The following is a 27,564-nucleotide window of genomic DNA, read 5'->3' on the forward strand; positions in this document are numbered from 1 at the left end:
GGGAGGCAGGAATGGAGCCAGTGGTGGACCCAGCGTTTCCTTCCAAAGCTTTTAGACTCAGCTGCTAAAGCCAGTCAAGAAGTGGACGTGATTCCTGAGGCAGGGCAGCAGGCCTCTCTCTCACTACCCCCTTCACCAGCCTCAACCTTCAGCAACTTTTCCTGGCAGGAGACCACATCACTGTCCCCTCCCCTTCCTATCACTGGCATTTCAGAACACAAGGGGGGACCTGGGGGACCCACGTCTAAGGGACTGTGACTGAGAGCCTGGGAAGGGCTTTCTCTTGACCTGGGAGAGGGAAAATTAGGCAAATTGCTGTGTTTCTCCACTGTAAACCTGAATGGGAATGAGGGAGGAGGGAGAAAAAGCCAGACAAAAATGGAGACACATGCAGAGAGATGGAGAAACAGAGAAAGGAGAAGGAAAGAGCTAGAGAGATAAGGAAAGAGCTAGAGAGATAAGGAAAGAGCTAGAGAGATAAGGAAATGAGAAAACACTAGAAATAATTGGGAAATGAGACAGACAAGCTCATAGAAGGACTTAGACCCAGAAAGGGAAAGTGGAAAATTATCTTGACAGCTAACACGTACTGAGAAGGTAGTATGTGCCAGGCACTGAGATTAGTGTGTGACATATCTCATTTAATCTTTGCAACAATTCTATGAGGTAAGTGCTGTTGTCAACTTCATTTTACAGTGAAAACAACGGACATACAGAACGGTGAAGTGTCTAAGATCACACTTTGTGGAGGAGTTAGGACTAGAATCCAGGTCAATTTGACTGCAAAGCCCATGTGCTTAACGTCCTGCAGAGAGGCCATGACCCTGGGACCTAAAGCATGGCAGAGCATCTCTAAGTCTCCCTGCACCCTGGACATTGAGAAGCACTAGTCATTCTGTTTTGTAGTACAGATGTGTTTATAAAGAGACTCCAGGGAAGTCGGATGGGTAAGGATTATGCCTGTCACTCTTTTTTTTTTTTTTTGCATTTTTTTTTTATTATACTTTAAGTCCTTGGGTACATGTGCACAACGTGCAGGTTTGTTACATATGTATACATGTGCCATGTTGGTGTGCTGCACCCATTAACTCATCATTTACATTAGGTATATCTCCTAATGCTATCCCTCCCTGCTCCCTCCCACCCCACAACAGGCCCCAGCATGATGTCCCCTTCCTGTGTCCAGGTGTTCTCATTGTTCAATTCCCACCTATGAGTGAGAATGCAGTGTTTGGTTTTTGTCCTTGCGATAGTTTGCTGAGAATGATGGTTTCCAGTGTCATCCATGTCCCTACAAAGGACATGAGCTCATCCTTTTTTATGGCTGCATAGTATTCCATGGTGTATATGCGCACATTTTCTTAATCCAGTCTATCATTGATGGACATTTGGGTTGGTTCCAAGTCTTTGCTATTATGATTAGTGCCACAATAAACATACGTGTGCATGTGTCTTTATAGCAGCATGATTCATAATCCTTTGGGTATATACCCAGTAATGGGATGGCTGGGTCAAATGGTATTTCTAGTTCTAGATCCTTGAAGAATCACCACACTGTCTTCCACAATGGTTGAACTAGTTTACAGTCCCACCAACAGTGTAAAAGTGTTCCTATTTCTCCACATCCTCTCCAGCACCTGTTGTTTCCTGACTTTTTAATGATGGCCATTCTAACTGGTATGAGATGGTATCTCATTGTGGTTTTGATTTGCATTTCTCTGATGGCCAGTGATGATGAGCATTTTTTCATGTGTCTGTGCCTGTCACTCTTGACTTCTGTGTTAGGATTCCTTGGGCTGCATGTAACAGAGAGAAAAGCATTTTTTCCTACAAGTAGATGTCTAGATGTAGGGTTCTGGCACTAGTGCTCCTGCTACATCATGTCAAGGTTAGTGTCTGTAGGATGTCAGGATTCCCTTGGCTTTTCACTCATGGCTGCAAGACAGATGGAGAGCTTCAGACTTTGGGTCCATTTCAAGGTAGAAAGAAAAGGGGGAAGGGCAATATCAGGTTAAGCTGTTCCCTCCTGCTTTTTATCAGACATCTTCCCCTGCAGAATATGTGGTGTGGCCACCCATAGCTGCAAGGGAGGCTGGAAGGTGGTTATTCAGCTTTCTGTCTTCGAGGATAGGCAAGCTTGGACTACACCTTGGGTGAGCCAAACTGCAGTGTCTGCCACCTTCCAACAAACCAGCCTAAGCCAAAACCCACCAGTAACCCTCCCCTAGTGGAGGGAAACATTTAGTTCTCTTGGGAGTTGCAGGCAGGTCTGACTTGAGGCACCATTCTGAGTCAAGCTGGGTGGTGGGGAGGTGGGGTGAGGCAGGAGTGCCTAGCTCTGCTTCCCCATGGTGTTGCTGGGGGTAGGTACAAACACAGTCACATCTGCTGTGTCTGGAAAACCAAGACTGGAGTCTCTCAGCTCTCCAGTGCCTGCTTTCCCTGTAGCGAATTGCAAGGCTCACATCCCAGGAAAGGCAGCAGATTAGATGAGCGCAGGAGCAGAGAGGCTGGGAATGTGGTGGGGGAGGGAGAAATGTGGGTTTGGCAGAATTTTCTAACATATCACTTTATTGATTTGGAAGACATACAAGAGAGGAAATATAAGAGACAAGTGATAAGAGGCTCAGCCGAGATGAGCATGGAAGAGCCTGCCTTTTTTTTTTTTTTCCTTTATTGCACACCTATGGAGCTTTTCTAAGCATTAAAGAAACACTTCCTTACCCCCCTCCATGGGATTTTAATACCACAGATACACTGTATGTCTGTGTGTGTACTCTATATGTATCTGTGTTTATACATAAAGGATGTTTTTTCACTTTTCAATGTCTTCCATCCTGGAGGAGACTTTGCCCCCATTGAGAATACATGCATGAGACACATCTCTAGAGACACATCTGGGCTTACTGTGGGAGGAGAAGAGCTGGTCCCACTTTGTCAAACTGTCTTGTAGACAAAGGGAATTGAGAAGAGTCTTACATTTCTTGAGCACCTGTTATGTACTTGGCACCAAGACAGGGGCTTTAGGTCTGACAACTCACCTGATGCCCAATGGCAGTTCTGAGTGGTCAGAGCAGGGGCCTCATTTCACAAATGACATCATCAAGATTTAGGGGTTCCTCGCTCCTTTGAAGAGATCCAACCTGCCCAGATGAACAAGCTAGCACTATTTCTGATGACAGGGCATGGTTGAGTGTCAGATGGGTTCAGAGCTCATAGGATGAGCACAGAATAGGCTGGAGTCTGTAGTGGTCCTCCCTGGAGGAGATGGGGTGTGAACTGAGCTCTGCAGGACAGACAGATGCAGAGATGAGAAGGGGAGGCAGCACCTGCTGGAGAAGAGCAGGAGCAGAGGCTTAGGGTCTGTAAGGGCCTCTGGCTGCAGGGGAGGATTTTCGTTGAGAGCTGAGAGAGATGGAAGCAGAGCCATTCCAGGCAAAGATAAAAAGTCCCACCCTGGCATGTTTATTCCTCCCCTCTGGTTGTGATGTAGTATTGAGCCAGGGATCCAACTCAGCTATACTTAGCACCATTTCCAGAAGGCACGAGGGTGGGAGATGGGGATATAAAAGGCAGGAGTCTGGGGCTCCTCACTCAGAGGCTTCTGAAACCTGAGTGGCATTTTCAGCGTATCCCTGTGGAGGAAATCTCTGAAAGAAGGTAGCTGAGTCTGTGACCAGAGAGAGGCTCGAGTCCCGTTTCCTTTTCACTCTCAAGAGCCTTCAGGCTCACTCACCCCTTCCCTTACAGATACTTTGCTGCAGCTCCTCCTGACATGATTGCATTAGTAAAGAGAGGCGCCAATAACAAATGGCCCCCAAATCTCAGTCGGATTCTGCAACAAAGGTGTATTTCTCGCTCGTGCTTCATGTTCTGTATAGGTTGTACTGAAACCCCTGCTTCTGGAGCCATTTTTCCCCCAAGATTCTTCATTTTAACAAGTCTTTCCATTTGCCATACTGCAGGAAGAAAACATGGAGAACTGTGCACAGCTCCTAAAGTTTCTGCCAAAATGGGACATACGCCACTTCTGCTGATGTTTCATTGGCCAGTGTAGGACCCATGGCTTAGCCTAACTTCAGAGGGTGCAGGGAAATGTAATCCTGCTGCATGACTAGGATGTGAAGAGCAGGAAATATTTGTCAACAGCATTAAACATGACCACAGTGATTATAATAAATGATTTTTCAATATCCAGTTGAAATGATTTTTCTGTTTCTTTTCTTTTTTCTTTTTTTTTTTTTTGACACAGAGTCTCACTCTGTCACCCAGGCTGGAGTGCAGTGGTGCAATCTTGGCTCACTACAACCTCCACCTCTCGGGCTTAAGCGATTCTCCTGCCTCAACCTCCCGAGTAGCTGGGATTTCAGGTGTGCAGCACTACACCCAGCTAATTTTTGTATTTTTTTTTTTTTTTTTTTTTTTTTTTGAGACAGAGTCTTGCTCTGTCGCCCAGGCCAGAGTGCAGTGGTGGTATCTTGGCTCACTGCAAGCTCCGCCTCCTGGGTTCACGCCATTCTCCTGCCTCAGCCTCCGTGAGTAGCTGGGACTACAGGCGCCTGCCACCACTCCCAGCTAATTTTTTGTAGTTTTAGTAGAGACAGGGTTTCACCGTGTTTGCCAGGATGGTCTCAATCTCCTGACCTCATGATCCGCCCGCCTCAGCCTCCCAAAGTGCTGGGATTACAGGCGTGAGCCACCGCGCCCAGCCCAATTTTTGTATTTTTTAGTAGAGAAGGGGTTTCACCATGTTGCCCATGCTGGTCTGGAACTCGACCTCAAATGACCCGCGTGCCTTGGTCTTGGCATTGGGCCTCTCAAAGTGCTGGGATTACAGGCATGAGCCACCATGCCCGGCCTAGTGTTTCTTCTTCCTCTGTAATGCTCGGATGGTCTCTGCATCAGTACTCATATTGTGCTTGGTAAATATTTGTCATCCCATCTAAAGTCAAAACATGAGGGACAAGATCCTGTTGAATGAGGCAGCTACAAATACTTATGGAGGATCCACTCACTGTATACCAGGCACAGTGCTAGGTACACAGAGCAAACTCCCAATCCTACAAGGTGGTGGATCTAATGATGTGACAGATGACTTGTCTCTGAGTTCTGGAACATCCTGAGCATGTTCTCATCCCAGCACTGACTAGTCCAACTACTTGCTGATTTTCTAAGAATTGGGAGATGTGGGAAGCTTCCAGAAAGAGATGACCTGTGACCTAGCACAGGCTCTACCCACAGCAGGAGCACAATGCATTCTTGACCTTCACAATGCTTTGGACAATGGTTCATTCACCCTCCATCACACTTGTTCCTTTCAGTAGGGCAGATATTGTAAGTCCCATTTTACAGATGAGAAAACAGATTCTAAGAGGTCCATTAGCCTGGTCTGCTTAGTTCTTTGAGGATGAGTGTTCATCTCTCTGGCTGTGTCAGCTGAGCTGGACCTGCCGAATTCAATTTTCCCATCACTCAGCTCCCAATGCCATCAGTCAAGTGTTCTCAAACTGGTGGAGCTTAAAAATGACAGCCATTTGTAATTGAGTAGAATTTGGTATTATTAAAATAGCATTCTAAATTTTAATCTTGTGCATCGACTTTTTAATAGCTTCTACTTTCACTAAAAATTGTGGGCCATGCTCACAGACATTCAATTTAAATACTGTCAGGCAAGACTGATTTCTCTTCCAACATTGCCAGATTTTTCTTTTTTTTTTTCTTTCTTTGCATTCATCTTTTTTTTTTTAAGCATTGAGTTAATTTTTCACTACTTGGAAATTTCACAGTGTATGAAACCTCAGAAAAAGAACATATCTTTGTGTACAGCTCTTTTATTCTTTGTCTTCTGTTTTGTAGCCTTCTTTCTAGCCTATCTGTTAGTTAGGGCAGGATCCTCTGTGGAAGCTAGGTAATGGTTAATTTTCTGGGACACCTTTTCTCATCACTTCTTCCTTGTCATGATGCCAAACAAGTCTCGTAGTCAATATCAGCACCCTCCCCTGCATGTGTCCTTTCAAAACTTAATCTCTCTAGCACTTAAAAAAATATCCATGAGATGCTGGCCATCTCTGAAGGAGGTTTCTCCCTTGCTGCTGTGTCCATTACTATTTTTTTTCCCAACTTCCCCCTGCATCTGCTGTATGCATTACTACTTTTTCCCAACCTGTCCCTGCATCTCACCTAGTTTTCTTCATCCTCTCATTCCCATCCCAGTTTCTCACCTTGAACCAAGATTGGTGGAGTGGAAATGGAGGGCAAGGTTGATGAAGAGGAGGGACGAGGGGTGATACGAAGTGAGGAGCTTGGGTCTTGGAGTCAGACCTGAACGGGCTTGAATTTCTTCCTTTGCCAATTGCTAACTGTGTGACCCTGGAAAAGTTACTTAACCTCCTAGGGCCTTGATTTTCTCACTTGTAAAATGAGGTTAGTGGTACCAGTCACACAGGGTTATCATATGGATCCAACGAGAAAGGGTACATAAAGTGTGATGCTGAGTGCTGTGGTTAATGGCATCATAGCCAACCGGCCACTCTTTCCTCTCCTCCACTCTGCAATTTCTACACCCCAGCCCAGCAGTTCTCAGGTCTAGATACACATGAGAATCACCTAGGAGCCTTTAAAAAAGGTGCAAACGTCCCTAGGCCTCACTCTAGACCAATTAAATCAGAATCTGGGAGTGTATGCTTGTGGCATCTTTACTTTTAAATTTTTCTCTAGGTGAGTCTGATGCATGCTAGGGTTGAGAACAACTCTAAGTCCCCAGGGTTTCCTAAAGCCCAAACACACTTTTCTTTTAAGATCAGAGGAATCTTATTTTGGTGCTTGTGGGCAGATCTCTCATTAGTGATGGAATGGGATTTAACCTTCCTTGGCTGTGCCTAGGAGAAAGAGAAGAAGAGGCAGTTTGGAACAGGGACTCTCAGTGGGTAAGCCCAAGGTTTCCCTTTGTTTTCATCTTGGGACACCTATGTACCCCTGCAACTATACCACTTGTGCTTCCATAAGGATGAGCACGGGAGGAGGAGGAAGATGGGGAAGGAAAGAGCAGGAAAAGGAGGGAAGGGGAGAGGCTTTTCTCATGGGAACTTCTCCATACTCCTCTGCCCACTGAGATGTTCCCCTCCTCTGTACTCTGAAAATCCTTTAGTCTAACCCTGAGGGTCCAATATGTGGCCAGTAGCCACATATGGCTGTTAGACACTTGAATATGGCTAGCCTGAATTGAGATGTGCTGTGTCATACATGTTCCAAAACTAAGTAAGAAAAATAATATCTCATTAATAAAACTAAAAATATTGGATACATGTTGAAATTATAATATATTACATATATTGGGTTATGCAAAATAGTATCAAAATTAACTGTTTATTTTTCATGTTTTAATATGAGTAACAGACAAATTTAAATTAGCTATATAGCTCTCATTATTATATTTCTGTCAGACAGAACTGGTTCAACCCGTTGTCTGACACTGAGTGTATGTTTCATGTGTAAATATGTCTCAACGCTTGCATTAGATGGGCAGTTTGAGAACAGAGACCTCAGCATCTCATTAATTTTCTGTCCCCCAAACACCTATTTTCAAAATGCCTTGTACTCAGCAGGCAGTTGGTAAATGTTTTCTGTAATTGTGAATGATAACAGTGATGGTAGTGATGATTGTGGTAATGAAGAAGATGATGATGTAATAAAGATCAAAACTCATTCTGGGCTCAAAATAATAACTATTGGGGCCAAATTACAAAGATTTTTGTAAGAAAACAGTGCAAGATGGAATGGTTACATTTTTAAGAACAAGCGCCCTCAAATACACCTTAATTTTTGATTAATTTACATATATAAAGGCCCTTGATACACAGAACAAAAACATCTTCCATCATTTCTATTTAGAGATAGAGGGATTCTTAAAGAGTCTTACAATGAATTCCCCCACAAAATGCTCAGTGAACTCTTGCTAGGGACCAGTTCTAGGTGGTGGGAGTAGAGTGGTGAGCGAATGAGATAAAAATCCATGCCCTTTGGACCTTACATAGCATGTGAAAATAAACACATTTCCAAGTAAAGTGCTTACGTGTCTGATAGTATAATAAGCAGCCTGGTGGAAAATCAAACAAAGCAAAGGACAGGAGGTGTGGTTGGGGCAGGCTGGGGGCATGTGAGGAAGGTGAACAAATCTATGCGGGCTTATTTGATCTTATTGTTTCAGTAATTCAGCTAATTTGTTTCTTTATTCATTTATTCACTCAACAATTGCATATACTGAAATCCTATTATGTCCTTCAACCCATGGTGAGACAAGGAAATGGGTTTCACCTCCCAAGGAGCACACAGCTTACTCTCAGAAGCAGGAAAACGTGCCAATTACCCATCACACTCACATCCTCTCTAAAGTAGATCCTCAATTAGTCAACACTTCAACAGCTGCGGAGTCACTCCGTAGTAGCCTGAGGCAACACAAGTGCATCTCATCTGAAATATCCTCTAATGCAGGATATACTGGAGCTGTTTCCTAGGGAGATACCGCTCAAGGAATATGGGTTCCACAAGCAAATGCTATGAAGTTCTAGTTATTATTTTGAGCCCAGAATGAGTTGAGGCCTAAAAATGTTGCCATTCCATTAAAATGTGTTAGTTTGAATTTAGGCACAAATGTTATTTTTGAATTATAAGCATGCAACTCGTTTATAGTGATGTAGCTTTGAGAGGACTTTGGGTTATTTGCCAGGCCATTCTTCTTCTTTTTTCTTTCTTTCTTTTTTCTTTTTTTTTTTTTTTTTTTTTTTTGGTAGACATGGGTCTCTCTATGTTGCGCAGGCTGGTCTCAAACTCCTGGGTTCAATCCTCCCAAAGTACTGGACTTACAGGCGTGTGCCAGGCCATTCTTGATATAAGCTGTTTCTCACCCATTTGGTCCATAAATAGAGGAGACAGTAGGCCCTCTGTCCAGGGCAATCCAAGGTATAGGACTCACATCCTGCTCTATGCCATCTATACCATTGCTATTTGCCTTCTCGAATGGGCTGGCAGAAGCGAGACCTTCCTTGACCAGATGAGGCCATTCTGGAGCTCCAGGCAGGAAGTAGAATGAAAACATGTGTTTGTTTTGCTAAATAGCTGTTGCATGTGTTGGATGTAAGAGTCCCCCTTGCTTAAAGAGAAAATAACCTAAGAACTTGCTCTTCGTGCATTTCACCTTTAGAACTAGAAAAGTTGTCTAATTAGATTAACACATAGGTGCATGTATATGTGTGTTATAGTATAGATACTGCTAAATAAGTCCAGTGTTTCTCTGAATTAGTCTGAATTTTGGAAAATGGGATGAGGCTGATTAAGTGGCTTTCATCTGAGAGCTGTGTACTTCTGTGGTTCTGTTTTTCTCCTTTGAATCCCTATCCTATCTCGTCTGGCCTCCTTGCTGTGATCCCATGGATGTGTTCAAGTGTACTGCTAGTTCCCTACCACTGCAAAACTCTCCTAGCTCTGCCTGGTGACCCCATAAATCCCCAGTGTTCCATGCCTGGTGCTCTGGGGAGGGAAGCAGATGGCACGGCTGTCCATTCTGCCACCCAGGGAGGCAGGAGGTCAACTAGGGTAACAGCAGCAGGTGGGGAGGTGGGGTTTCTGGGCTGTGCGTGCAGGGGACAACAGATCATCAATGATCCATGGGCAGAACAGCCCTCATGGAACTAACACTGCTGGCAGAAGGTGGCAGCAGCTGGAGGCTGCTTCAGCTCTTGATCAAGCACAGAATAATGTTGGGTGGGTGGCTGAGAGTTGCTGCATTTATGAATTGTCACTCAGTGGCAGCACTGAGGTCCCCAAGCTCTGTTTACAAATGGATTTTTTGCTCAAATGTTTCATTAACTCAGAGCAACTCTCTCTCCTTTTTTTCCTCTCATGCCCTGGCCAACTCCTGTGCACCCTTTAGGTCTCAGCTTTGGGCCCCAAATTCAGGAAACATGTTCCTCCTCTGTATTCCCTTACCCCTGCGTACTCAGCCCATCGTACTGTAAATGCTCTGTAATCTGTCTCCCACAATGGGCTGTGCCCTCCTAACAACAGGGATTGTATCTTGTTCCTCATTGCATTTTCAGGGCCTCAAAATGTATATCTAGTGCTGTCAATATTTGTAGACTTGAGTGGATCTCATCTATGTGCATGGTCTAATTTCATTAATTATAGACAAAAAGGAAGTAGCAGCTTGGGTAACCAAACAAGCAGATAATCCCCAATTTATTTCTTTAAGGCTTTGCAGTGCTCCCCAGGGCAATTTGGGACAGGGGACAGGTCACCTATTTTATATATATACATATATTAGACATGAGGTCTGGCTCTGTTGCCCAGGCTGGAGTGTAGAGGTGCAATCATAGCTCCCTGCAGCCTCGACCTCCCGGACTCAAGGGATCTTCGCATCTCAGCATCCCAAGCAGCTGGGACCACAGGCATGCACCACCATACCCAGCTGATTTTTTTTTTTTTTTTTTAAAAAGGTTTTGTAGAGACAGGCCCATGCTGGTCTTGAACTCCTGGGCTCATGTGATCTTCCTGCCTTGGCCTTCCAAAGTTCTGGGATTACAGGTGTGAGCCACTGTGCCTGGCCCATTGTCATATTTATTAAGTAAATATGAGGACTTAAGTGGTATTTGAATATTGATATTTATAAAATACCCTTCACTGCCTTCCTCTTCAGCATCATTTCATCCTTACTGGCTCTACCTAGTCAAGACAGGAATGGTTGTTTATGGAAATGGATATGTTTAATGGAAATTCATATGTTTCACTGACCCATTGTTGCCATCATGCCATATATCATAAAGCACTTTTGTATAAATTAAATATAAGGATAAGCAAGTTATTGCTCAGATTAGATACTGTATTCCTCATGCTCAGACCTGCTGCCAGTGTCAGAGGCCTGAGAGTATGCCAGCTGGGGTGAGCCAGGCCAGTGTGGGATTTAAAAGTTCTCTAGATAAGCCACATGTGATGATTGAGCTCTCTGCTGTTCAGGCATGTGGCTGGCAGGTACATGAGGGGCAGGGGGAAAGACACTGGAGTTTGATTGGAGCCAGTGTGTTTTACAGCCTCCTCAGTTTAGATTCCATGTGGCTCTGTACATTGGAGAGGGAATGGGGCTCCCCTAACAATAGTAATAATAACAATAGCACCCTCCTATTTAATCCCATCTCTGTGCCAAACACTTGGCTCAGTGCTCTCCCACATTATTGCACGCCCCAGCATCCTGAATGGAAAATACTATTTTCATTTTACATGTGAGGAAGCTGAGTCTTCATAGGTTAAGTGACTTTATTGAGGTCATATAGGTAGTAAGTGGTAAGATTCAAGTACAGTTCTCCCTGGCTGCTTTTCCCACTAAACTTTGCTGCCTGAAGGAGCCATCCTGGGCTGTTCTGATTTTGCCATTCACTCATAGCTGTGTGAATTTTAGCAAGTCATGTCTATCTCTAGGCCTCAGCTACTTTTCTGTATAATGGGGAGGTCACTAACCGCCTGCTTTGGAGGGATGTTAAGAAGACTGAAGGAATCAAGGTGCATAGCAGTATTTATGAAATTATTGTGAGTTCCAGATAAGGAGGGGTCATTGCCATTGTTTGTATTTCATCCTGACTCCTGGAGGCTTTAGATTGTGGGCTGGGAACACTAAACTAATACTGAACATTCTTCCAAGAAGCAAGGCAATGGAGATACTGACCTTGGTGATCTGCACAGCTTGTGTGAGCCCCGTGGGCTCCTCTAAAACTGACAGAATGATGAGGAAGTGAGTAGGGGTGGCCCCAAGCATGGCTGGGTAAGGGAGTGGAGAGTGGCTCTGTTGTGATGTGGACTGAGGGTGTATAAACTCTCTGCAGCTTTTTGGGAATTGTGGCCGTTATGTTTTTACTGTCTCCCATTTTAAGAAATTTCTGAATTCTTTTTATGGTGTACTCAGTGGGTGGGTGAGTGAGTGAACAAACTTTCTTCAGCTCTTACGTTATATGTCCACAGTTTTCTCAGGCAGAGGATAGAAGGGGTTAGATATTAGAAACAGTACAAAGAAAGGGCACCTGTGTAAACCAATATGTGGTTATGTCTAATTTGGAACAACAACAATAATAATAACAATAAAACTAATTATAATATTAACATTTGTTCTTACTGGGGTTGTACAATGTGGCAAGCACTTTCTAAGCTATTCAGGTGCATTATCTCATTAAATTTTTATAATAACCTTATGAACTAAGTATTATTTTTGTTATCATTTTTATAGATGAATAAACTGAGGGACAAAGAGGTGAAGCAATTTGCCCAAGGTCTTATCCTGATTAGTGACGTATTTAGGATTGGAATCAGAGGTTAGAATTGAAATCTCAGAGCCTTGCTACTACTAAATATTTTCTGTCATGTCTTTGCAATAAATGAGGGAATAGAAGAATTAAATTCTTTTCAGGGTAGGAGATTCATGTTGTTCAATTTCTTATTATCGAAACCAACAGAGGGGAGGTGTTTTAGTTCACTTGAGCTGCTATAACAAAAATACCTAGACTGTGTGGTTGAAACAAAAACATTTTTTACGGTTCTGAAAACTGGCAGTCCAAGATCAAGGTGCTAACTGATGCCATGCCTGGTGATGGCCTGCCTTCTGATTCATAGATGGCGGTCCTCTGGCTGTGTCCTCACATGGCAGAAGAAACAAGAGGGCCCTCTGGAATCTCTTTTTTAAAGACAGTAGTCTCATTCATGAGAGATCCTTCTCATGACCTAGTTACCTTCCAAAGGCTTTGCCTCCTAATATCACATTGGATGACAGCATTTCACTATATGGATTTTGAGGGGACAAAACATTCAGACCATAGCAGTAGCCAAAGACCACACAAGTGATTTGTGTTATTTCTGGTACGCATTATGAAGGGTTTTTTGATGATTTTAGAGTCAGGGGCATAAGAGGCGGGGAAGCCCAATTACTAAAAATATAGATATATATTGACCGGGCGCAGTGGCTCACACCTGTAATCCCAGCACTTTGGGGGATCATGAGTTCAGGAGATCGAGACCATCCTGGTTAACATGGTGAAACCCTGTCCCTACTAAAAATACAAAAAATTAGCCAGATGTGGTGGCGGACGCCTGTAGTCCCAGCTACTCGGGAGGCTGAGACAAGAGAATGGCGTGGTGAAGGTAGTGAGCCGAGACGAAGGTAAAGGAGGTGAAGCTTGCAGTGAGCCGAGATCATGCCACTGCACTCCAGCCTGGGTGACAATGCAAGACTCCATCTTAAAAAAACAAAATAAAACAAAAACAAAAACAAAAAAATATAGATATATATTTATTCTCAGTAATTTTGTTTATTTGAACTTGATGCCAAAAAGTCTTTCTGTTTTCTCCTTGGAAATGTCTCAGAAGTCATGACCTCCCATATATGTTTTCTTCTGTTATCTTTTGTTGATACCATTTGCATCAGAAGAGGTCTTCAACTATTTGCAAAAGGGAAAAATAAAAGTCATGACTACCCGTCAGTTTTTGTCCACTTGTCTCTTTCAGGACCACGGACAGGGGCCAAGGTGTCTGAGTAGACACACATTTTAGTTAAGCTACGCCTGTGTTCTTGGCTCAGTTTATCTTCTTTGAGGCATTTTTTCTGACTTTTATAGGATGTCACACTAGCACTGCCTGAGCACACACCTGCTGACATCAGAGTGGATGATGCTTTGAACATTTTCCAAGGATAATCTGCTGATGGGTAACTGGTCCTGTGGCCTCATTGGGACTTGACAGTACTGGCCCTCTGCCTTGCAGTTTGACCTGCCTGCCTGAGATTTTAGTGTGGTTGGTGCCAAGATTTAAAGGAAGTGATAAGCACTTACTTGTTATTCAGCATCATTAAATGATGATGATAACATGGGTGATGACAATTACATATTTATTGAGTGCTTACTGTGCACCAAGTACTGTTTTGCATGTATTGTTTTGTTTAATTCCCAACAACAAATCTTGAGGATATAAATAGTTTTAGATGAAGAAAATGAGACACAGACAGATATTTGAAGTGTGCAAGACAACCCAGTTATGTCATAAACAGTGGAGCAGAGTCCCACTTTACCTTGAGGTCATGTTGTGTGCACTCCCACAAGGTCCTCAGGGTGGAAAGGGAGGGGCTGACCTCTTCAGAGTGCCTATTTGTGTGCTTTGTGAATATCATTATACTCAAAGCCCATTTCCTGGAGTTGTGTTGACATAAAAATCCCCACTTTATAGTAGAGGAAACTGAGAGAGCATTTAAGTGGCTTACCTAATATCACACAGACTATACATAGAGAAGCCAGGTTTGTCTGTCTTGAAACTTTTTTTTTGCAGTGGGCTATTTACTATTTATTTCCCAGATGGCTCTTTACACCATTGTGGACAGTCCTACCTTACAGTGGGGTCTGATTTCTCACCTTATAGGAGGATGTGGTTGATACTCGATAAGACTTGATACTGGCCAGGCGAGGTGGCTCACACCTGTAATCCTAGCACTTTGAGAGGCTGAGGCAGGCAGATCACCAGAGGTCAGGAGTTCGAGACCAGCCTGGCTAATATGGTGAAACCCCATCTCTACTAAAAATATAAAACATTAGCAGGACGTGATGGTGGGCACCTGTAATCCCAGCTACCTAGGAGGCTGAGGTAGGAGAATCGCTTGAACCTGGGAGGCAGAGGTTACAGTGAGCTGAGATCACACCACTGCATTCCAGCCTGGGTGTGACAGAGTGAGACTCCATCTCAAACAACAACAACAACAACAACAAAGATATGATGCTCAGTCTCCTCTTCTGCTTGGGATTCAAGCTTGTCTAGACAAGAAGGTGATGATGCTCTTGATGACAGGGATGGCGGGTGAACTTGTCTTAGGTGTGAAAGTGTGGACCCAGAAGCAAAAATGGGTATGCCGTGTGGAAGGGTTAATAAGCACCTCCAGTCTGGATCATTTTGCTGCAACATCTGCTGTTAACCCACTACTAGGAGGGGGAGTGCCAATTGTAGTGCTGCTGGAGTAGACTTTAAAACAGAAAACATTTGTGTGTTGAAGTGAGGACTGGCATTCTGTTGGTTGGATGACATAAGTCCCAATTTCTTCCATTTCCCCATGGTGTGCTTGCATTTTGGGACCCAGGTATACTGGGGAGGGATGACCCATATGGATGGAGTGTAGGCTTACTTTGGTGTGGACTAGTCTCACTAATAACCACATAATTATCATTGCTAGAAAGGACTAGCAATAGCTAGAAAGGACTAGATCATTCTGGAAAACTCTGGAAAACTCATTTATTTATAGCTAAGGAAGCTGAGGCCCAGAGTGGAAAAACAGGACTGAAAGTCTGCATTTGACTTTGAATCCAATGCTTTTTCCCTAGTAACGTGATTAATACCAATAACATGAAAATATTATCAATAGCATTAATATGATCAGTAAAGCTTCCACCAGAAGTAAGCATTGGGCCATATGTTTTGAAGTTTGTCAAGACCACTATAAGCGGTGGCCCTTTCCCTCAAAGAGGGAATTGACATTCTGGGTCTTGCAATATAAAACAGAGAGATATCATCATCATCACTGTCACCAGCACCATCACCACGCTCGTCCTCACCATCAGACAAATCTATTTTCAGCACTTGCTGTGTGCCAGATTCTGTGCTATGTGCTTTATTTATATTGCATCATAATTTAAAATTTATGGCAAATCTGTTATGAACCATCCTTGTAGATGAGGTTCAGAAGTGTAAAGTAACTATTACCAAGCCTACCGTTATGAAGTTCCACGTGGGGGATGCAGTTAGAGAAGACAAAACAGTGTAGAGGCTTCATGGTGGTGAGACTTGTGGGGGAACCTGAGCTAAGCTCCAAAGAGTGATTAGGACAGAGAAAACAATGAGATGAGGAAGGCAGTCCTGTCAGGAGCAACCTGAAGGATTTTTGCAGTGAGGGAGGTTGTGGGTTAGACTCAGGGACAATTTGTAGAGAGGTCTGAGTAAGGAATAAATGGCTTCCAATCACTACTGAGCACATTTCCTGTTCCAGACCCCATGTAAGACACTGGGTGTGCAGAGGTAAGAGGCATGGTTCCTGTCCTTAGGAATGGGGGAGAAGACACCAAAACATTCAACCCGCATCCTGGATAATAAGGGTTGGGCAAAGGGTAAACTCAAAGGACCATGTGAGTTCAGAGGAATGGGGTCAAACTCATTCCTCAGTGGCTTGCTAAGAGTTTGGCTTTACATTAAAAGCCAGAGGGAGCTACAGAAGGATTCCAAGTTAAGGAGTGACCTGGCCAGATCATCTAATTGGGGAGACTCTGCAGATACTGTGGAGAATGGTGTGGCGACAAGGAGACCTGTTGGGGCAGCAGAGGCAAGCACCACAAAGCCCCCCAGCAACAACAGTGTCAATGTCAATGCAGAGATAAGGCAGAAAGGAGCGATCATGAGAAGTTAGAATGGATAGGGACTTGGTGGAGGGAGGTGTGGGGATGTACCCAGTGGGCATCCATGGGAAATGCATTTGGAGCCTGTTGGTAACTGGCCTTGAGGTTATTCTCCCTCCTTGCCTACCTGTTCTTGGCTTGTGAGTAAGTACACGGAGAATATCTGTTAGTGCCATCCCCTGGCTTAGTCAGTGACCCAAGCTGTAGCCCAAAGCCCAGAGCTCCCCAAAGTCAGAGCTTGAGGCTGTCCCAGGATATCACTCCATGTAAAGGCTGATTCCCCTTTGCGGTTGGACTGGTTGTGTTTGCATTTACTGTGCCAGCCACACCTGCTCTCCTCAACGCCCAGTGCTGAGCCTAGGTGGCTGGTGAAGGGCAGACTTCCAGGAGCCTGGACTCACTGGAAGGAGGGGAGAGGCACAGCTGGTGCCAAAAGGATATTAACTTGACATTTAGCAAAAGGGTGAATCTGTTTATTGTGCTGTAACAATGAGGCATTTGCATCCTGAGTCGCCTTCTGTTTTCCTATTGTCTTTGCTCCTCGGTGGTCAGGCTAGGCTGCAGTCTTGACAGTTTAAATCAGCATGGTAATGAAGGGGTGGCACCTAGTCAGTTCAAAATAAAAAATCAATCTCTCTCTCTCTCTCTGACACACACACACACACACACACACACACACACACACACACACACACACAGAGAGAGAGAGAGAGAGAGAGAGAGAGAGAGTCTAGAGCTATACTGAGTGTTCAGAAGTTCCTCTGTCCAGCTCCTTCCTTGATACTCTTAAAATTGTAGTATCCCAACCCAGATAACTTGGAGGCTAGGAAAGGGGACTCCTGTATTCCTTCTGTTGCCTCCACCATAGCCTGGCTTTCCAGCTACCAACAGAATCCACTTGTAGGCAGGAAGATGCATGAATTGAAGTCCTGATGCATACATCTAGGAATGCTGAGAATGTGACAAAAAAGCTCTTACACAAGCTGGGCATGGTGGTACCCAGATACTCTGGAGGCTAAGGTTGGAGAATCATGGGAGTTTGAGTCCAGTCTGGGAAGCATAGTGATACCCTGTCTCTATACAGAAGAAAAAAATTAGACATTCAGGATGAAAATTAAAAAAAATATTCTCTATAGCTTCATAAATATTTTAGCATTGACAGGGCTTGTGTGCTTTTATCATCTCACAGTGGTATAGTGAGCTGGGTGGAAGAGGTGTCATGCTAGGTGAAGAAGCTAAGACCTAGGCTCTTGGATGTTTATAACGTACCAGGCTTGGTACTGGGTACTTTAGTGGCATGACATCATGTAATTCTCACTAGGATACAATGGGACAGGTCTGGTTTTCCCATTTTACAGGACACTGGAAAAGTTTAAGAATGTTTTCAGCTGGGAATTGGCAGAGCTGGGAAGGAAGCCATATCTACCTGACCCTGGAGTGGCCACTCCACTACTGTGGGTGGTATGGACAGGCCTGGAGAGTGGGCACAGTGTCCAGTTGGTGCCATGCTGTCTGTTCTTCATCTACTCCAGTAGCCCGCAGTGGCTTGCGATGAAGCCAGATGTTCTGGAGAAGAAGGAAACACTCTTTTGCTTCTGTGCCCATCCTTACCACCAGAATCCCCACAGAAGATATTACTTCTTACCCTCTTCTTTTTCCCAAATTGGATCTGGTAAGTCAGCATCTGCATACCGACCTCAGGATCATTTAGAAGCTCACAGAATGTTCTGTCTAGAAATTGCCTCCAGATAGGATTTACCATGACAGCCTTGGCCAGTGGATGGTTCTATATCTTTATGCCCAGTTCAAACTCTGGAACACTCTCATCCCTGAATCCCTCCCCATCTCCCAGGTCCCTCCCTCTATGGCAGGAAAAAGATCCAATAGGCCTGACATGGAACTTGACTGCTAAGGTTTATAGTGATACAGGAGGCAGGAGAGAGAAGTAGAAAATGCATATAAATACATCTCATATACAATATAACTTATCTTCAGTTACTAAATTAGCACTCCTTGCTCTCTGTACCTATATGCACATTGATATCACTCCTCTTGCAGCTCAACAGGTGTGTGGTGAACCTCTTGCCATAAAATTGTGCTCCTGTAAAGTGATGGGCCTGAGCACAGTTGGGATGGGGACAGAGGAAATCTCATAGGTCCAAAGCTAAGTCCTGCTCCTCCAGACTCTCAAACTGGGTTCCCAAGCTGGCATGGATAGAAAGGGCACAGTTTACCACTGGCAAAGTCTTTGCTCTTTAGAATATGCCCCCCACCTCAAACTCACTCTTCCATGCCTGTGAATATTCTTCCATGGAGTTCCACTTGTCGCTAAAGGAAAGATTCAACTCTTGAGTCTTGGTGTACAAATGAGGGGACCTATTGCTTCTGTAATGTACCAGTCTGTCCTCAACATGGAGACCAGTTTCATCTCCTTTGCCTTCCATCAGATGTGGATGGGAGCCCTGTATTCTGCTGAGCTAATAGAATGCATATGTCCCTACTGGGAGGTGACAGGGAAGTATGCATCCAGCAATCTATGGGAATATCAAGGCCACATTCCTTTTTTTAAAATGAGGATGGCAGTGTGTTAGAATAGAAAGAGTTGACATAAGGAACAGCTGTGAGGTTATGAATTCTGATCTTGGTTTGGTCCCAATCAATTACGTGGTCTTAGTTCTCATTTAAATGCTGAATAAGTCAATCCTCAGGGGTAAATTCTTTCAAAATGCTCATGAATTGTGAAATCCTAGTGTTGGTGGGGACCTTGGATATTCCTCTAGTGCAATGACTGCAAAATATGACTGTGCATTGGATTGCCCAGGGATGCTTGCTAATACGTCAATAGCCAGGCTTTAGCATAGAGTATTTAGGCTCTAGCATGGGTATTTTTTTTTAACAGTCGGTCCTCCTTCCAGTGTTTGGGAACAATGATCTGATTTATCTGCCAGCTCCCAGGTAGAGGAAAATTTGCAATGAAATCTTCCCAGCATAGCTACTCTTGGCCAGTCCTCACGCCCTTCCCCTCATTGACAACTTTCATTCTGTTTCTAAGGAGTAGGGCTCTTACCAAAATATTAAAGTGACCCACCTCTGGTCCACTCTTTTCTTCACAGAGCATAAGAAGTAGTTCTGTCTGGCACTCCTGGAATAGTCATAGGACAGAGAAAAGAGAGGAAACTTTTGAGTTCTGATAAACACATCTGTAGCACACATCTTGTGAGCTGCTCAGTGTTCTGTATCCTCTTGTCTTTTCTGGTGAGGATTTGATGATGAAGTTGGATCATGGTCTTCAAGGGCTGGAATCCAAGAGTTTCTAAGTAGAGTAACAACATCATGAAATCTCTTAACATCACTATGAGATAACCAGTGTAAAGAGAGATTTAATAACCATCAAATATTTGTGGACTCTCCCATGCTTCCGAGGCCCCTTGTTGTTGAGTGGACTGTGCACAGAAATAATATATGTCCCTCCTAGTCCAAGTCAGTAAAATGCCTCTACCTGCTTCTCCATGCTCTCCCTTGGCCTTTCATGGTGATTGCAGAGGCCATGCATTGAGATTGTAGACCACAAGATACAATCAGCTTGAATCCCTGAGTCATCTCTTTAAAAGAAGCTGTGTTAGAGAGTCACCAGACCCAAAGTGACTTTTCCTGAGTGAGAAGTAAATGTTTAAGTGTTATGCCTTTGGAATTTTAGGTTTTAGTTATTACTGCAGCATAACCTTGTCTATCCTGATTAATGCAGTTGGTATCATCCTGAAGCATGCTCCCTTGTGGATGAAGCTTCTAGTTCTTGGCATGTTCAGGTTGCTTTTCCTCCTAAAAACTGAATGGAACTAGAACTTTCTAGGAACCCTTTCAAGCTGCAGTAATGATTTACTGAAGTGGAAAGAACAAGGTTATTTTGAGTCTCAGAAGAAAAACACAAAACAAAACAAATTTAGGACTGTTGTCTTTCCCCAAGAAAGGAATTAAAAATAGACTCATATGGACAGGGGAAAAAAACCAACACTGCCTGATCTGGTGTGGACATGTTCTTCGAAAGTATTAATTGCACACTCATGCCATTTAAAATATTAATTTAAATGCACACAGCTTGTAAATCTCTTCTTATTCTGTCTGCTGGATGACTTAGGACAAAGCAAGCTGAGAATTAATTGATTAATAACAAGCTGTGACCTGTGTGTGTGGTTTTACTGACAATATCCTCAGGACTTGGGCTTCTTGGAGCCACGCTTCTGTCAGTGGGAAAAGTGCTTTCCTCTTTAGAGAATGTTACCACTAAGCAGAGTTATCTAATCTGATGCTTTCTCCTCTGGATATGGCAGAAGTCGCTTACTTGAGAATGGATACTGATACGTTATTTTTGGAGCTGTATTTTGGAGATTTATTTGGCACATGTGGTATATATTATAGAATGGCATGTAGGGTGAAGCCAGGGACTCCACAAAGAGCCTTCTGTCCATTATGATCTATTGCATACTGAAAATTTCCACTCTGAGTAATGCATATCTTTACACTAAACATATATCATTCCCAGAAGTTGTTTGATTAAATATAAACATCTTGCCTAGGGAAGGCAAAATATAAAGCTGCCAGAGACATACATTTGGAATTTTCTTAGAAAGGCCCTGAAAGAATAGAACACAAGTCAGACATATTTTGATGGGGGACGTGAATGAGGGAGATGAACCACTGAGGACAGAGTCTTGCAATGAGCAGAACATTGTAGTGGAGGAGCCGTCAGCTCAACAGCACAGATTTCTGGAGGTGGACAATGACGTAGGTTCCAGGGATAAAAGATTTGGATTTGTTCAGGACAGGCCATGAGTGCCTGCCTTGGTGTGTTATAAAGATCCTATGCGGTTGGTTTCTTTAACATTCAACACAGGATTCTCGAATATTTTAGAAATGGGCTTGGGTTTTTTTCTGTAACTCCTAGGCTAGAGTTAGATCATATCATATTTAGTTCAATGTGTCTGCTGTTCTCAAGTGTGGTGGCGCTGGCAGGCAACAAGGAGGAAGAAGTGAGGCAGGGCTCAAGTTGGGGAATACATACCTGTGTGCATCCTGGCCCAGGGAGTGGGCTGAAAGGAGGGCAGGAGTGGACAGGCCTGCTCAGGCTCCCACAACTGTATAGCAAGAAGGGTTTGACTCAGAGCGGCAGAGCACCGAGAGCCACAGAAGCTCCCTCTTCCTTCTTTGAGTGTGCCTGGGGTCTCACCCTCAGCTTTGGCACCCAGAGCCACATTCCAGTTAGGTTCTTAGGGGAGTAGCCCCCTCCTTCCTTGCAGAGAAACCTGCATGAAAGTTTGGGGGACTTCACTTTCTTCTTGAAGACATCTTATGTCCAAATTAACCCTACTATTTCCTGTGTCCCCACTGTTTTGACATTTACCTTTTTCATGCACTTCCCAGAGCATATTTCTTTTGTGCCAGACACTCTTTCCCCAGTATTCTTTCCCCAGAATTCTTCTCTACCATTTTTTTAGAAAAAATATGTTGATGAGTCTCATGGAGTAAGGGGTAAGACCTCAAGAAAAATGCTCCACCATCAAAAGATGCCATAACTTTCCATCCACAGAGTGCAGATTGTGTTACCTGGAGAATCTTTTGTTTGGTGAGTGCCCACCTTGCTTTAGTGTGAAAGTTTGACTGTAGGTCAGAGCAAAGCAGAATTGTTCTGCATCGAAGAGGCAGTATCAGTCAAGTGAGGCCATGCTCTGCTACAGTAACAGACAACCCCACAGTGGCATAACACAAGAAAGGTTTATTTCTTGCTCAATACAGTACATATCAGTCATGAAGGTAGGGGGCCAGTAGGAGGGTGGAGGCTCTTCATCAGAGTCACTCAGCAAACCAGATTGATGGAAACTTCCTCTTGGTGTTTGCTTCCAGCACCATCCTGGCAGGAGGCAGTGGTGAACCGCTCTGGCTAAGAGCTTCCATCCAGAAGTGTCACGCATCATGTGGCTCATATTACATTGGCTAGAGCAAACCACTCAGCACTCAGCCACACTTAACTTTAGGAGACTAGAAAGTGCAATCCTACAATTGCCCAGAAAGAGGACGTAATAGGAGTATTTGTGAATATCCTTAATGACATCTACAAGGGGTGAAGACTGCTCTAGTGAAAAGGTGGGGCTTTTGGAGGGCGAGTGAAGGACTTGGGCTTCTTGGAGCCACCTTTCTACCTCAAGGAACTCTGTGGGGAAAGGTCAGGGAAGGAAATCCTTGGTTGTGCTTTGGCCTGGAAGGAACTAAGGCAAACCCAAAATCTATTAGAGCCATTTGCCATGAGATATGTGATTTAAATTCCTTTTCTGCCTTACCTGTGAAATCTTCAACAGTCTGTGTTGTTCCTTTTTGCTTGTATCTGGAGCAATGGCATGGGACGGTGATGGGGTGGGATGAGGGAGAAGAGGGAGAAGCTCAAAAATGTGTCACCTTCAGGATACAAGTTATTCAGGGCAAAACAAGATGCTGTATACATGGGCCTAGGCATTGGAGAAGCCAGAGATAGCTGACACCTGAGTTAATGTATCTGTTATTTTTCCTCCTAGCTCATAAATTCCTCAAGGTCAAGGATGGTTTCTTATTTATTTGTATGTTCTCCGCAGCGCCCAAAACTACTCTGGCCTCAGTAGGTGCTCAATGGCTTGAGGCATGTTTGTGGGTGAACGAATAAATGAGCAAATGTGCTTCTGCCTCTTTCTCTTGTGTGCCAAGGCTTGCAGCAGGCCAGCAGCCAGGGGAGGATGTGGGGTGGGCCAGCACTCTCTTTGCTCAGAAAAGCAACTTGCCTAGTTCTGCATCCAATCTTGACTTCTAAGCCAAGGAACGAAGTCTCCAACTGCTCTCAGAGTAGGATGCAAAAACCTTCCTCAACTCTTCTCACCTGTGCTTATGGACATTTGGCCCTTGGTGAATAGGTCCACCAAGATACCAAGAGGTGGACAGCAGCATAGGAGACTAATTTCAACTGTCCTTTCACAAATCTTCTAGGACGTGAGTAGGGACTGACCGTCAATTCATTTATTTATCAAACATTGAAAGGGTACCTACCAGGTGCTTGGTTCTATGCGAAGAGCTGGGGCTGCACCCTTCTGTAAGCTTGCCTATGAGTGCAAGCTGCTTTCATACTAGAAGGTAGGATGATAGGTGAGCCGCCTTCTACAAGTGGAGAGCCATGGGGCCCTCTGGTTGTGCCTCCACAGTACAGTCCATGGCGGTGTGAGCCCTAACAAGCACAGTCCATGGCGGCATGATCTTCAGAATCCAACACACATGAATTCCAACACTGGCTATGCATCTTGTGTCTGATCTTGAGCCTCACATTTAACCTCTCTAAGCCTCTATTTTCAACTCCGTAAAATGGCAATCACAGTGCTTAATTGATAGCTTGTCGTGCAAATGAAAAGTGAAAATGCAGGTAAAATCCTAAGCTCAGTCACATAGAAAGCACTTAGTGTCAGTCAATATTGCAATATGATGATGCCAATATTATTAATGATAACCTTTATAAGTTGGAGTGACCTCACCTAAAAATAGTATCTCCATCACTGAGCCTGTGGTAATTACGTGAGATAGTATAAGACACTTAGCACTTTCTGGGTACAAAACAATAGTGAGTAACATTTACCTAAGACTTTTTTTTGTAAATGCCTCTCTTCCATCACTACTGTCTCACTTGGGGCACCTTGGAGTATCCAGGTTGGAGATGTGGGCTCAACCCAGGAGTCAAGCAAATGATTTCTAGTTTTTTGGGATGCCTTCAACAAAACTGTGAATCTCTAAGCTCCTCAGGCTGGAAATGGCTCACTGCTGGTGGGATCATTAAGAGTGCCAGCCAGATCTGATTGCTGCATTCAGAGGTTTATTAATATCACCTCAAATTTATCTTTCCTGATGAGGAAATTTTGCCAGCATGTGACAAAAATGAAATGTACAGCGGCCTTGTGCAAACAAGCGTCCTCTCCCTGCCATCGGCTGTTAGCAGAAAGCCAGTGCAGTGGGCTGCTATGGGGCTAATAAAAATATAAGATGAAAATAGGCTTCACATCTTCAATTAGGAATTTGGGATTCCAGCCCTCCTCCTGAGGCTCCCTTCCCTACAACCAGGCTATGATAATAAATTTCAGAACCTCATCTCCCTCTGCGAGTGTGGATTCTCTCCCCAACTAATCATCCAATACTCATCTGAGCATAACACACCCGATGAAACCACACTTGTCCCTTCTAAACACTTCAATGAATTCCACTTATCTACCAGTCTAGAATGCAACCACAAAAGAATATCAATGAGAGGCATGAGTGGAGCTGGCTACAAACGAAACGTGAACAAAATCTTGGTGGAGTGCAATAGGGTTTCAGCAAGAAGGATCCCAGGTTGCACTTCCTAGGTGGAAGTGGGTTCCTTAGACTACATTTGCTGAGTCAGGCGGGCACCTGTGGCCAAGTGGAAAGACCCTTCAGGGCAAAGGAACCAGACAGTGTCTTCAATGTCTTCAAGGCAGTCTTGAGTTATCCTGCTGGGGCCTGGCAGTTGGCAGTCTAAGTGGTAGGGGGTGATTGGGAAGGCACTACTGATACGTGAAGCTGTGTGATAGAGTCAGGAGCATGGAGCTTTGGAAACTTCTAGCTCCAAGGCACCTTCAGTCCATTATAGAATGTCTAGTGTCCCCATTTTATGAATGAGGGCATGACCCAGAAAGAAGTCACTTGTCCGGGGTCACACAGCAAGTCAGGGTGGCAGGGCTAGAGCTAGAATGCATATCTGGCTTCTCTGACCAGCAGTCTTTCCCCCAGACCATATCCCTACTTTCCTTTATGTGGTTAACTTTAATCAAGCTCTTTCTACCTACCAAGCACACCCCTAAGCAGTGGATGTCCTCCTTTGACCTTCGTAACAATCTCATGAGAAACATCCTCTTGGTGCTTTGGTTTGATGCTTGCATCCTGGGGATGGGAAAGTTTAAATGACTTGCCTAAAATTATTGGCTGAGGTGGTGGATTCAGGGTTCCAGCATAGATAGCCAGCTCTAGAGCCTTGCTTGTAATAAGCAGGCTAAACCAATGCTTTTCAAAGTGGGGTGCCTGGAAGAGCAATGTTACCTGGATCTTAGAGGTGCAGATTCTTGAATCAGAAACTCTGAGGGTGAAGCCAACCCTCTGTGCTTGAACAAGCCCTCCAGGAGAGTCCCATGCAGGCTCAAGCTCAAGTTTGAGTTGGCCTAAACTACTTAAGCTGGTAAATCTTCCATATTTTACAATGAGTCTTCCTTTTCATGCTTTGTAAACCAAATTGCTGACTTCCCAAACCTGAGGACATTTCCAAGGTCATCGTTACCTCTCAGTGGCCCATTTTCAGGTGGCCTCTTTTAACTGTGGGATTCTTTAGGAAGACTGAGATTGGCACAGGTTCCCTGCCACCCAGCAGGGCTCCTGAGCTTGAAGACAGCAAAATTGGTGTTGTTGAACGTTCTGTTGGCCAGAGGGGATTTTGAGAGTCCTGTCTGCTATCACGTGGACTTGGAAAATTTGATCCAGTCAAGTGGAAAATTAACAAACCAGAAAGGAAAGGGACACAGTATTCAAGACACCAAATGCTCATTGCAACCAGGGAGCCTCCAGGCTTCTAAGCATTGCTCTTCTGAATCCCACACTGGAGATATTTCCCTCTTAATTCAATAGATATTTATCTTGCACCCACCAAATGCTGAGTACTTTGCTTAGCACTGGGAACATAAAGATGAAGGGATGTAGTCCCTCCCTGCTCACAGAGAACCCACAGTCTAGAATGATTATGTGGTGATGGGGTCCTCCACTGGGGAAAATGCAGTGGCTTTTACTTGATGCAGTTTATGATGTTTGGCTAATAGAATGTCACATAAAAACAAATCCCCTGATTATCCCATTGCCAATGGGTGGCACTGCATTCTAATAAAGGCAGCACTTCTTTGGTGGTGTGGAGGAAAAGAATTGCAGCCCAGTGCAGGAGAGCCTGATGAAGACTTCATTATTTAATGAACCATGTCATATGAACAGCTGTGGTGTAAACCAGCCAGGACAATTATGCAAGTTGGATTATGTCTCCAGTAAATTGATTCTACTTTATTTGATTAGGTTGGTTCTCCAAAGACAAATTCTTCCAAGTTTGGTTGGGGGAAAAAATCACCATTCCAACTTTGCTTCTGACTTTTAATTTTCAAATTGCTTTTGCTGTCTAATCCTAAGAGGAAACAAACACAAGATGGCAGCTACGTTGTTATCAGCAAGAGAACCGAGAATAATCATGTATCTGTAATAGCTATCAGCGTGCTCTGTACAAGACTCACGCTGTCTTTTCTCAATGAGCTTGCCTGGGGGGCAATAAGAGACAGGCAGGAAACTGTGACCATTCCTTTGTGAGTCCCCAAAACAGCCTGGCTGCAGCTCACTAAGCCATTATCTTCTTTTACACACAACCAAATGTAGGCTCACAGCTAAATAAACATAATGAAAAGAAATGGGCTTGGTGTGAAATTCTTCTCAGTTGTCCTTCCCTGCCTTTTCAGATTATTAGGTACTATCTAGTTCGGTGTCACTGTGGGTCGTGGTCCATCAGTAGCTTGTGAAATCTATTTAATGGGTCATCACCAACATCATAAGAAATGAAGCAGAATAGAATAAAACATCATAGTACAGCCCGTTATATATAGTAAAGGTAAACATTGCTTCGTGTGTGTGTGTGTGTGTGTGTGTGTGTGTGTGTCTGTGTGTGTTGGGGGTGTGGTGGTGTCTTCTGAACCGTGTTGTACATTTCTTCCTGAGGGTTGTGGTCAAAAACATTTGAAAAATACTATTAGTTCAAGCTGTTTATTCACAGATAAGAGGGAAGGGATGATGAAATTACCCTGCTAGGTGGATGCAGGCTTTTGAACAGATAATGTGAGAGCTTTTAGGAAGAGAGTTGGTGAGCACCAGGAGCTAACATGGGTTCACCTCAGCCGTCACCCAGACAAGCTTCAGACCAGACTCGAATGTGATGGTCTTCATGCCACATGCCAGGGGTCATGAATGGGCTGGAACTTACATAAACACAACCAAGATGGATAACGAGCAGGTGAAA

The 27,564-nt window shown here is 44.1% G+C and overlaps 1 protein-coding gene and 1 long non-coding RNA gene across 47 annotated transcripts in view; both read left to right on the forward strand.

The window, feature by feature from the left end:
- KCNMA1 (potassium calcium-activated channel subfamily M alpha 1) overlaps positions 1–27,564 on the forward strand; it is a 779,318-nt gene that overhangs the window by 292,885 nt on the left and 458,869 nt on the right. The gene's annotated exons all lie outside the window — the stretch shown is intronic.
- On the forward strand, positions 1,229–3,847 carry LOC129480978 (uncharacterized). Its single transcript, XR_008657207.2, has 2 exons — positions 1,229–3,660; positions 3,751–3,847. It is a non-coding gene; the product is annotated as an uncharacterized lncRNA (long non-coding RNA).

Source organism: Symphalangus syndactylus, chromosome 4 (assembly GCF_028878055.3).
Source record: "Symphalangus syndactylus isolate Jambi chromosome 4, NHGRI_mSymSyn1-v2.1_pri, whole genome shotgun sequence".
In the NCBI taxonomy this organism is placed as follows: Eukaryota; Metazoa; Chordata; class Mammalia; order Primates; family Hylobatidae; genus Symphalangus; species Symphalangus syndactylus.